A 12090-nucleotide genomic window follows, 5' to 3' on the forward strand; every position below is an offset into this window, starting at 1 on the left:
CTTTTACAGAAACAGGTTTCTGTAAAAGTTTGGGGAAGCTACAGACGGCCAAAAAAAAAACGGCCGGGTAACTAAAACAATAATGTAACTTAACAGAAAGATACGGTAATATATATATATATATTTCTTCAGTGGTGAAAAATTTAACTCCCCTTCATCTACAATGATTTTTTCCATTCTTATTGGTGTCAAAGCTCAGTCCATCTGTGAATTCTGACGAAGCTGGTCAGATCTCTCCTCATCTTCAGAGGATATCTTCCTAGCGGAAACAAAATGTAAATTCATTCTGGACTCACATCAATAAATTTAATATATATATATATATATATATATATATATATATATATATTCGTTTACTGTATTTTGGGGAAAGAGTTCCGACAAAGTGCTCGATTACAAAGAAAAACTTTTTCGATATAAGAGCTAAATATTTGCTTATTAATTATACACAAGTTCAGAAAAAAAATTGGTACCGTCGGTTTCAAGCCCAACACAACGGGAAACCGTTAATGATAACACCTAAATAATATTCACACACACACACACACACACACACACACACACACACACATATATATATATATATATATATATATATATATATATATATATATATATATAAGCAACGTTGGCACCGTCGTTTCAAATACAAACGAAAGGAACTTATACTTAGCCTCATTAAATACTCCTTAATCTCCGTTTATGTCTGTTTCTCGGACTGTCGGTGAGAGGAGCTACATATGGGTCGATATAACACAAATTATTTTTCGTTCTTTTATATGCATATTTTGCATTGAGGAGTGCCCCTGCTTGTATGAGAATAATAATAAAAAGAACATATATGCTGATAACCACTACAAATAAACATATCAGTAATGGTCTGAAACAATTGTATGAATGTATAGTTTATAAAACTGAAACTTTATGAAATGAACATAAACATGTGTGTCTGTTCTTGGTGAAACGTGTATCATTAAAGTATTTATAGCTTTCTCATTACACCATCTAGCTAGAAATGTGTGTATTAATAGGTGTACGTTAATGCAAAATTAATATTTTTTATTTAAATAGTATATACATATGTATATATATATATATATATATATATATATATATATATATATATATATATATATTAACAAAAGTACCCATCGGTGACTGGGTTCAGAAACAGCCTACAGAAAACGGACTTTGATTTATTGAAAGAATGATGGGTTATGAAAAGGAAGCGTTGTAAACTTATCACAATATTCTGTGGATCTATATTAAAAAATCTTGTTAAACTTTGTGACATATTTCCATTCTATGGAGGTCAGGCGCGAACGAACACCCCATAATTTTATTATACCTGTAACCCCATACTGATGAAACTTGGCTAGGACCTCTTTATTCTGGAAACTCTCGGCTCTTATCGTATGGTCCTTCTCTGAGGGTCGTTACATTGAATCCTGTATACTGAAAGCGAATATGGAAGCCGCAGCCAGGAAGAAAAACAGACTGGTGAAATTCTATTCTACAGAATTAATTTCACAAACTTATGCACAAATAATTTTACAAATATCATTCAGTTCTTAGTAAGTTTTTTCAAAGTCTCAAATCTCTTCACAGACAGCATCAGACGAGTGGATAAGGAGAAGAGGAGTCACGTCTCTAGGGAATGACGGGTTACCTCGAGTTCGTTCACAACTCTTTCGGAAAGTCTTCGAAAATCAACTCAAAACTAACTAATTTTCGCGCCACAGTAGTATATATAGTGAGGTATGTGGATGGGACGGAAGTTTCCCCAGCCAATCAGATTTCGCCACGAAATCGGAAAACCCCAGATTTTGCGTGTGTGCAATTCCCGAATCTGGGATCTGAGATTTACAGATATATTAAATTCACATGGCCCCTAAGGTCATTCCTGTCAGTCTTCTAAGGCCAGAGTTCGCTAAGGCCAGACGGTGTTATGTTATTGTTCTAAGTTTCCTGTCATCAATTTTAACTGCAAAATATATTTCTCTGATTTCAAACAATATCTATTTTGACAATGAAATGAAATATATATTTATATTCTCTATTTCCTCGGATTATCTGTCGCTACCTGGGATCCATTAAAACGGTCTTAGCATAGTTATTCAACCCTCCTCGGGCCCCTGGGTGATCTAAAGTTCCCCAATGAGGGCAAATTGCTCTCTCAGGTTGATTACGTCACAACCATATTTCTTCAAACTGAAACATAATTATCAAAGTATACTTACGCAGATAGATATGAAACGTCTTTATTAAAGTTTGTGCCTATTCCCATTCTATGGAGGCCAGGCGCGAACGAAGACCTCACAATTTTATTATACCGTCCCTATTTAAGTTAAGACATACTTATCAAAATATTATTATGTACATCTATATCAAAAAACACTTGTAAACGTTTTTTTTTTAATTTTTACATTTTTTATTTTCACACTTTGTGAACCAGGTGCGTACGCAGACCCCACAATTTTAATGAATCATTATGCCAGATCAAACATACCCATTCCTGTGTCTCGATACATCCTCTATCATTATATGTGATCAGTTTTCTATAATAGTAAACCATAAAAGAGCCTGTTCGTGACAAGGCACACACACATACGTTCAGCTTTATATATATATATATATATATATATATATACATATATATATATATATATATATATATATATGTATACAGAGAGAGAGAGAGAGAGAGAGAGAGAGAGAGAGAGAGAGAAAGAGAGTGTGTGTGTGTGTTTAAACCAATATTTACCACTAGCAGGAACCGTGTATTGGCGTTGCCCGGTGGAACTATGGCCCCCTACCCCACCTGTAATAAATAAAAAAACAAAAAACTATTGAACTATGGTTTTTAGTGGAAGCCACTGAAGGCCTTTTCAACATAAAAATAAAAAAGCAAATGTTTGGGAGCTAACTTCTACAATTTAACTCAGTTAACATCTTAGATATATTCGCTATATAGCGTTAATAAAGGTAATGTTCAAGCTTCTAAAAAGTTTACTTGGTTGTTTCTCATCGCCTTTCACATTTACTCTAATTTCACGACATGTACAGGTTTTAAGGTAATCTATAAACGAATAACTCATGTAAAACTATCGCTGACAAAAAGTCTGTCCATAAGGTAAGCAACGCGCGCACGTGCATTATTTGTCTGACCGTCGGAAAGCATAAACTTATTTTGGCGACAATTTTGTATACGATATTCATTATCATAATACCGAAAAACGTATAAATGTAGCCAAATCGTTTGGAAAAGATAAAATGATTAACACATGAGGCGCTGAATGTCATAACTCGGTAAGCGCCAAAAAAAAAAAAGAAACCCAAAAAACGGGAAAATACGCTGTTAAAGTTTAGCGACATTCAAAATGCCATAGAATCTGAACCGTGAAAGATATTCATGTAAGGTTTTCTTTATTGTGCAGCTTAAATCATCAGCTCCTTGGTTAGCATACATCTGTGTGAGAAAAGCAAGGTATTTTTGAAGATAAAAGCATTAACAGTGTTTTTCTCTTTTTCAATGATAATAACGAACCGCGCGGTAGTAAACATTGTATTCACATTTAGTGTTATACGAAATCTACCTTACGGCATAAATAGCTGATATTTTGACAGAAATTAGTTAACTGCATTCACGCAAATCCATAATAAATATTTTAACAATAAAAAAATATTTCCACAAATACAAAAACAGAACAAAAGTAATGTAATAAGACGAGCTACTGTTGTCCAGAACATCATCTAAACAAACACACTTTTTTTACTGTAGAAAAAAGAGTATTATCATAGTAATAAAATTATTATTAAAACACTGAACAGTTTTAGTCTTATAGAATAATAAAAAGAATAAAAGGATTAATAATAAGCAGCAAGTTTACCGAGTTAAGACACCGAGTCTGTGAGCCAGGTGACCGTCAATAACACTACAGGCGACACCGAACGTACACAAAGGCCCATTATCGACCTTATAGCCCGAAGAACACTGTCGCTGATTGCTTTCTAAGTTTTAAACATTGAGAGAGGATAATGCTAAAACCTAAGAGATGTTTCATTGTAAAATGGATATAAACGCCTTATACTGAACGGGTCGACTGCGGTTGTGGGTATATTGTGCATTAGTCGATTTCTACCCATGTTCCGGTTTGAATTCGACCATAACTACTCTTGAACGTGTTAAAGGAGGCAATTAGGAATAAAATGATATACTAACTTGATATTTTCCGCGATGGCGCTTACCAAGTTATGATATCCAGCGCCTCAAATACACGTCCATATTTTGTTAAATGTTTTTGTATTTGTTTGGTTTGCTTTTTTAGGAGAAATCTTTATATGAAAGACAAAAACTTCAGTATATATATATATATATATATATATATATATATATATATATATATATATATATATATATATATATATGAAATGCGTCGATTTGAAACATCACCTTGTTACAAGTAGTATGTTTAATGATAAGAAAACTCGATAGCATGGGCTGTGTGAATGTGTTATTGTTATTACGAAGACGTCATCGTTTTTCCATTTTAAGGAAAAATCCTAATATATAAGACGCAAATGTATGGGGTGCTAAATTCGTCAATGTATAAATATATATGAACTCCGTCGTTTTGAAACATCACTAATCTACTCGTAGTGTGTGTAATGGTAAAAGAACTGTAATTTTGTTGTTTTTGGAGAAGACAACGGCGTCGTCGTCGTGGAAAGCGACAACGACGACGAAAGAGATTTCTCTAATGGATAGCGTGTTTTAAACTTTTTAGAAGAAAGCAAGACGGGGTTTTAACGTTCGTTTGATGATTTTCTATGTCTTGTATTTTTTTTTAATCTTATATGCGTGAACTAACCTATGGATTAAATGAAATTGACGCCGGACTAAATAATATGTACCTAAGTGATATTTTAATGTTAGTAACCGTTCGTTTATAAAGCGAAGAACTTGATTCCAAAACATGAGAATTTTTAAAGCACGGCCAATCAGAATGGATGGACTGTGGTGAAGGAGCCTTTATTATTTCTGAATCGGAAAAGAGAAAGATTCTGTTATATTTATATATTTATGAATCAGTTACGGTCACTGCAATCACACCATTTGTAAAGCGTGTAAAATTCTTACCAGTGACACCTAGCAATATTAGTAGTACTAATTATTTAGAGCGAAAAATAGGGATTATTTCTCTAAAAATGTTGCGACTGTGACGGTGTTTCTCGTAGGAAAAAATGTACATTTTATTATCACGACTGAATATGAAAAAAATGGAGATATATTAAGGCAAAGACTGAAAGACAGAGTATGACCGATTAGTTTATTGAAAATCATGTGAATTTATTAGCAACAAGCAGAGTTACATGATACAAAATATTTTAATTCCAAATATAATCTTTCGTTCTTAATTACTGATTTCATCCACTCCATAGGATTTACACAAGTATTTCTGAAATATTTATGCATTATTTTTTTAATAATATTTTTGCATTCTTTTTTAATAATATTTTTTCATTCTTTTTTAGTAATATTTTTTTGCATTCTTTTTTAATAATATCTTTGCATTCGTTTTTAATAATATTTTTGCATTCTTTTTTAATAATATATTTGCATTCTCTTTTACTAATACCTTTGCATTCTTTTAATAATATTTTTGCATTTTTTTAAATAATATTTTTGCATTCTTTTTTAATAATATTTTTGTATTCCTTTTTCATATTTTAGCATTCTTTTTTAATAATATTTTTGAATTTTTTAAAATAATATTTTTGCATTCTTTTTTAATAAAAATTTTGCATTCTTTTTTAATAATATTTTTGCATTCTTTTTAGTAATATTTTTTGCATTCTGTTTAATAATATTTTTGAATTCTTTTTTAATAATATCTTTGCATTCTTTTTTTAATAATATTTCTGCATTCTTTTTTAATAATATGTTAACATTCTTTTGAATAATATTTTTTGTATTTTTTTATTAATATTTTTTTCATTCTTTTTTAATAATATCTTGGCATTCTTTTTCTATAACACTTTTGCATGCTTTTTTAAATAATATTTTTGCATTCTTTTTTAATAATATTTTTGCATTCTGTTTTAATAACATTTTCGTATTCCCTTTTTAATAATATTTTTGCATTTTTTAATAATATTTTTGCATTCTTGTTTAATAAAAATTTTGCATTCTTTTTTAACAATATTTTTGCATTCGTTTTAGTAATATTTTTTGCATTTTTTTTAAATAATATTTTTGCATTCTTTTATAATAATATTCCTGTATTCTTTTTTATTAATACTTTTTCATTCTGTTTTTGATAATATTTTTGCATTCTTTTTTTATAATATATTTGCATTCTTTTTAACAATATTTTTGCATTCTTTCTTTAAATAATATTTTTGCATTTTTTAAAAATAATATTCGTGCGTTCGTTTTTTAATAATATTTTTGCATATTTTTAATAATATCTTTGAATTTTTTAATAATATTTTTGCATCAATTTTTTATAATATTTTTGCATTCTTTTTTAATAATATTTTTGCATTCTTTTTTCATAATATCTTTGCATTCTTTTTCTTAATAATATATTTGCATTCTTTTTTAATAATATTTTTGCATTCTGTTTTTAATAATATTTTTCATTCTTTCTTTAATAATATTTTTGCGTTCTTTTTTAATAATATTTTTGCATTTTGTTTTGTAATATTTATTTGCATTCTTTTTTAATAATATCTTTGCATTCTTTTGTAATAAAATTTTTGCATTCTTTTGTAATAATATTTTTGCATTCTTTTTAATAATATTATTACATTCTTTTTAATAATATTTTTGCATTCTTTTTTTTATAATATTTTTGCAATCTGTTTTAATAACATTTTTGTATTCCTTTTTTAATAATATTTTTGCATTCTTTTTTAATAATAATTTTGCATTCTTTTTTAATAATATTTTTGCATTTTTTTAATAATATTTTTGCATTTTTTTAATAATATTTTTGTATTCTTTTTCATATTTTTGCATTCTTTTTTAATAATAATTTTTCATTCTTTTTTAATAATATCTTTGCATTCTTGTTTAATAAAAATTTTGCTTTTTTTAATAATATTTTTGAATTCTTTGTAGTAAAGTTTTTGGCATTCTTTTTTAATAATATTTTCTCATTCTTGTTTAATAAATGTTTTTTGCATAATTTTTATTAATAATATTTTTGTATTCTTTTTTAAAAATATGTCTGCATTTTTTAAAAATAATATTGTTTCATTCTCTTTTTAATAATATTTTTGCATTCTTTTTTTCATAATATCTTTGCATTCTTTTTTAATAGTTTTTTTTGCATTCTTTCTTTAAATAATATTTTTGCATTCTTTTTTAATAATATCTTTGCATACTTTTTTATATAATATTTTTGCATTTTTTTTAATAATATATTTGCATTCTTTTTTTAAATAATATTTTTTCATTCTTTTTAATAATATCTTTGCATTCTTGTTTATAATATTTGGGCATTCTTTTTTTAATAATATTTTTGCATTCTCCTTTTAATAATATTTTAGCATTCTTTTTTATAATATATTTGCATTCTTTATTATAATATTTTTGCAATTTTTAATAGCATTTTTGCATGCTTTTTTATTAATATTTTTTCATTTTTTAAATAATATTTTTGCATTCTTTTTTTAATAATATTTTTGGCATCTTTTGGTTTAATAATATATTTGTATGCTTTTTAATAATATTTTTGCATTTCTTTTTATGATATTTCTGCATTCTGTTTTTAATAATATTTTTGCATTCTTTTTTATTAATAGTTTGCATTTTTTAATAATATTTTTGCATTCTTTTTTTAATAATATTTTGCATTCTAATAATATTTTTGCATTCTTTTTTAATAATATTTCTGCAGGCTTTTTTTAATATTATTTTTGCATTCTTTTTTAATAATATTTTTGCATTCTTGTTTTAATAATATTTTTGCATGCTTTTTTATTAATATTTTTGCATTCTTTTTGAATAATATTTTTGTTTTTTTAGCTAATAATATTTTTGCATCTATTTTTTTATAATATATTTGCATGCTTTTTTAATAATTTATTTACATTCTTTTTTAATAATATTTCTGCATTCTTTTAAAAATAATATTTTTGCATTCTTTTTTTATTAATATTTCGGCATTCTTTTTTTAAATAATATTTTTGCATCTTTTTCTATATTTCTGCTTTTTTTAAATAATATTTTTGCATTCTTTTTTAATAATATCTTTGCATTCTTTTTTATAATATATTTGCATTCTTTTTTAATAATATTTTTGCATGCTTTGTTTAATGATATTTTTGCATTTGTTTTTTAATAATATTTTTGCATTTATGTCAATAATATTTTTGCATTCTTTTTTAATAATATTTTTGCATTCCTTTTTTAATAATATCTTTACATTCTTTTTTAATATATTTGCATTCTTCTTTAATATTTTTGCATTCTTCTGTAATAATATCGTTAACGATCGGTAGTGAAGATATTGTTATCTTCAAAATCGTTACAAGGGATGACTTTTTCTTGGACTCTGTAATAATTTTATTGTATCCGTATAATATCTTTTCCTTAATAGATGTATTAACTTTAAATCATATTTAATTGTTATCTACCTTATGCTTAATTGTTATTTTATATGGTTTTGGTTTAATTGGAATTTGAGAGTTTTAATAAAAGTTTTTTTTTGTTGTTGGTTCCTCCTCTTTCAGACTTTCTCGTAATCGTTCTTCTCATAGTCCAATACAACTATTCATGAAACATTTGGGGGTGATGAATGATTCAGCAAATCACACACGCTTTAAAGTTTGCTTTCCTGATTATAATATTCTTGAAATAATAATAATAAAAGTGCCAGGTATGATTATTATATCAATATATACTTATGCATTTCAAGACAATAAACAGTATCTGCTCAGAAAAAAAAAAACTTAATATATGCTTGTCCATCCTAAAAATTCTAATGTAATATTTATATGCAATTATTAAAATAATATTTGGTAAAATCAATAACGAAATTGAAAGCTTAAAAAATTTAATTTGGCAAACACATAATTTTAATGAAATATTTAAGGTGACACAGATTACAATCACAAACTAGAAAATGAACGAAACGGGACAATCTACACTTAACTGAAATAGGAATTTTAGGCAGTAGATAAATGTTAAGCAGAATGAAAAATATCGACCTAGACTAAATATAAAATTTGATGGAAATAGCATTTTTCTTTCTCATGAATATAATTTACCTTATTGACTTGCGAAACATAATTACCTTCCTTCTCGTTTAAAAAACACTAGTCTTAACGAAACGGTTACTAATTTGACTTCAGGCAACATATAGGATTTAGAAAGGAAGAATAATTGCATGCAAATGGTTATACATTTCAATAGTTAATGTAGTCACATTGTAAGTTATAGTGGAGGTGAAAGAAGACGCATAAAGTAGATGAGATATTCTCTTTCTGCAAATTAACATAGAATAAACCAAACATGAAAAGAGTATTGCGAATTAGCTTGTATTACTTGTCAAAGTGTCTGCGGATTCAAGCGTGGCTTCGAAAAACTCCATTCAGAAAACAATATGCTTAGATTTCGCAACTTAAAAGTTGTAAAAAGCATTAGTAATTTACATTTCGCAACTTAAAATTTATTAAAAGCATTAATAAAATGAAATATAATAAAGAATAGTTTACAAGATAAAATGAAATAGAAATGAATAATAACTGATTTGAGAAAAATAAATAATTTAAAACAAGAATCATCGATGCAATGTGAATATAACTCATGAAAAAATGGTCTCAGTTTGTGTAATATTAATGTTAACACTTTTGTAAAAAAATGGTCTCAGTTTGTGTAATATTAATATTAACACTTTTGTAAAAAATGGTCTCAGTTTGTGTAATATTAACATTAACACTTTTGTAAAAAAAAAATGGTCTCAGTTTGTGTAATATTAATATTAACACTTTTGTAAAAAAAAAAAAAAATGGTCTCAGTTTGTGTAATATTAACATTAACACTTTTGTAAAAAAAAAATAGTACGAAAATTTATTTGTAGTCAAATTTTTATATCAGTTAATTTCCTAACATGCGAAGTAGCTTGTCGTATTCTTCTTTTCTTTGATAAAGTATAATATTTAGAAATAGTTAAGAGATCTGACTAATTTGAAAAGTTCGATGCTTAACAGTTTTTAATAATAATTTTATACACATTCAACATACAAAGGTTATTGAAATTATAATTTTATACACATTCAACATTCAAAGGTTATTGAAATTATAATTTTATACACATTCAACATTCAAAGGTTATTGAAATTATAATTTTATACTCATTCAACATTCAAAGGTTATTGAAATTATAATTTTATACACATTCAACATTCAAAGGTTATTGAAATTATAATTTTATACTCATTCAACATTCAAAGGTTATTGAAATTATAATTTTATACACATTCAACATTCAAAGGTTATTGAAATTATAATTTTATACACATTCAACATTCAAAGGTTATTGAAATTATACTTTTATACACATTCAACATTCAAAGGTTATTGAAATTATAATTTTATACACATTCAACATTCAAAGGTTATTGAAATTATAATTTTATACTCATTCAACATTCAAAGGTTATTGAAATTATACTTTTATACACATTCAACATTCAAAGGTTATTGAAATTATAATTTTATACACATTCAACATTCAAAGGTTATTGAAATTATAATTTTATACTCATTCAACATTCAAAGGTTATTGAAATTATAATTTTATACACATTCAACATTCAAAGGTTATTGAAATTATAATTTTATACACATTCAACATTCAAAGGTTATTGAAATTATAATTTTATACACATTCAACATTCAAAGGTTATTGAAATTATACTTTTATACACATTCAACATTCAAAGGTTATTGAAATTATACTTTTATACACATTCAACATTCAAAGGTTATTGAAATTATACTTTTATACACATTCAACATTCAAAGGTTATTGAAATTATAATTTAATACTCATTCAAGATTCAAAGGTTATTGAAATTATACTTTTATACACATTCAACATTCAAAGGTTATTGAAATTATAATTTTATACTCATTCAACATTCAAAGGTTATTGAAATTATACTTTTATACACATTCAACATTCAAAGGTTACTGAAATTATAATTTTATACACATTCAACATTCAAAGGTTATTGAAATTATAATTTTATACTCATTCAACATTCAAAGGTTATTGAAATTATACTTTTATACACATTCAACATTCAAAGGTTATTGAAATTATAATTTTATACACATTCAACATTCAAAGGTTATTGAAATTATAATTTTATACTCATTCAACATTCAAAGGTTATTGAAATTATACTTTTATACACATTCAACATTCAAAGGTTATTGAAATTATAATTTTATACACATTCAACATTCAAAGGTTATTGAAATTATAATTTTATACTCATTCAACATTCAAAGGTTATTGAAATTATAATTTTATACTCATTCAACATTCAAAGGTTATTGAAATTATAATTTTATACACATTCAACATTCAAAGGTTATTGAAATTATAATTTTATACACATTCAACATTCAAAGGTTATTGAAATTATACTTTTATACACATTCAATATTCAAAGGTTATTGAAATTATAATTTTATACACATTCAACATTCAAAGGTTATTGAAATTATAATTTTATACTCATTCAACATTCAAAGGTTATTGAAATTATAATTTTATACACATTCAACATTCAAAGGTTATTGAAATTATAATTTTATACTCATTCAACATTCAAAGGTTATTGAAATTATAATTTTATACACATTCAACATTCAAAGGTTACTGAAATTATAATTGTATACACATTCAACATTCAACACTTTATTGAAATTATAATTTTATACACATTTAACATTCAACACTTTATTGAAATTATAATTTTATACACATTCAACATTCAAAGGTTATTGAAATTATAATTTTATACACATTCAACATTCAAAGGTTATTGAAATTATACTTTTATACA

Source organism: Euprymna scolopes, chromosome 16 (genome assembly GCF_053919585.1).
Source record: "Euprymna scolopes isolate OS-2025 chromosome 16, ASM5391958v1, whole genome shotgun sequence".
NCBI lineage: Eukaryota > Metazoa > Mollusca > Cephalopoda > Sepiida > Sepiolidae > Euprymna > Euprymna scolopes.